Source organism: Dioscorea cayenensis, chromosome 15 (assembly GCF_009730915.1).
Source record: "Dioscorea cayenensis subsp. rotundata cultivar TDr96_F1 chromosome 15, TDr96_F1_v2_PseudoChromosome.rev07_lg8_w22 25.fasta, whole genome shotgun sequence".
NCBI lineage: Eukaryota > Viridiplantae > Streptophyta > Magnoliopsida > Dioscoreales > Dioscoreaceae > Dioscorea > Dioscorea cayenensis.
The window spans coordinates 17,796,372-17,797,160 of NC_052485.1; the positions used below are offsets into that span (position 1 = coordinate 17,796,372).

The 789-nt window shown below is 39.4% G+C and overlaps 1 non-coding gene across 1 annotated transcript; it reads left to right on the forward strand.

Annotated features, from left to right (window-relative positions):
• The first annotated feature begins 426 nt into the window (after positions 1–426).
• Positions 427–533, forward strand: LOC120278277. Its single transcript, XR_005541616.1, has one exon. It is a non-coding gene; the product is annotated as a small nucleolar RNA R71 (small nucleolar RNA).
• Positions 534–789: the final 256 nt, after the last annotated feature.

The following is a 789-nucleotide window of genomic DNA, read 5'->3' on the forward strand; positions in this document are numbered from 1 at the left end:
CCCGATGAACCGTGTCTCGGTACTCCTTATAAATTTAGCCATTAAACTGGTGAGGTCGTTGGAAGGTTCTGAGGAGGATGAGGACTGTGACTGTTGTGCAATTTGAGGTGGATGCTTATCATTGTTCTTCTGCCTGCTTTGAACCAACTATCCCTGTCTCGACTGACTTCAAGAAAAAATTTGATGATTCCTCCATCTGGCAGAAAGAGTATTGATGACATCAACTTGATAAATACCAGCAGTCTTCATCTGGTTTTGTTCCTCTCAAAACTCCATCGATACCCATTGTTTGTAATCTCTTAAATTATATTTTGTGCCTCGCTCAGTTGCTTGTCACACAAAGAACCTCCACCAGCTGCATCAAGTATCTGTTTGGTGGAAGTATTCAGTCCATTATAGAAGACCTGGATTTGCATCTAGTCAACAATTTCGTGCTGCGGACATTTCTTCAACATTTCCTTATACCATTCCCATGTATCATATAAGGATTTAGATTCTAACTGGCAGAAAGAGGAGATGTCGCTTCTGATTTTGGTGATCTTAGCAGGGTGAATGACAACTCCCCTTATGTATGTCCCGTAAGTGCAGGGTTTGTCGAGTAATAAAATCCCAGGGTGAGTGGATATCGTATCCACAGGGAGTAGGGAATAAAAATATTTAAATTATTTCTCAACCAAGTGAAAGATGAATAATGGTTTTGTTAACAAGATTTAATGTAAACAAGAATAAAAGAGACAAGAAACAGAAGCACAAGTAAAGGGGAGGTAAGGCAATGAATATAAATGGTGT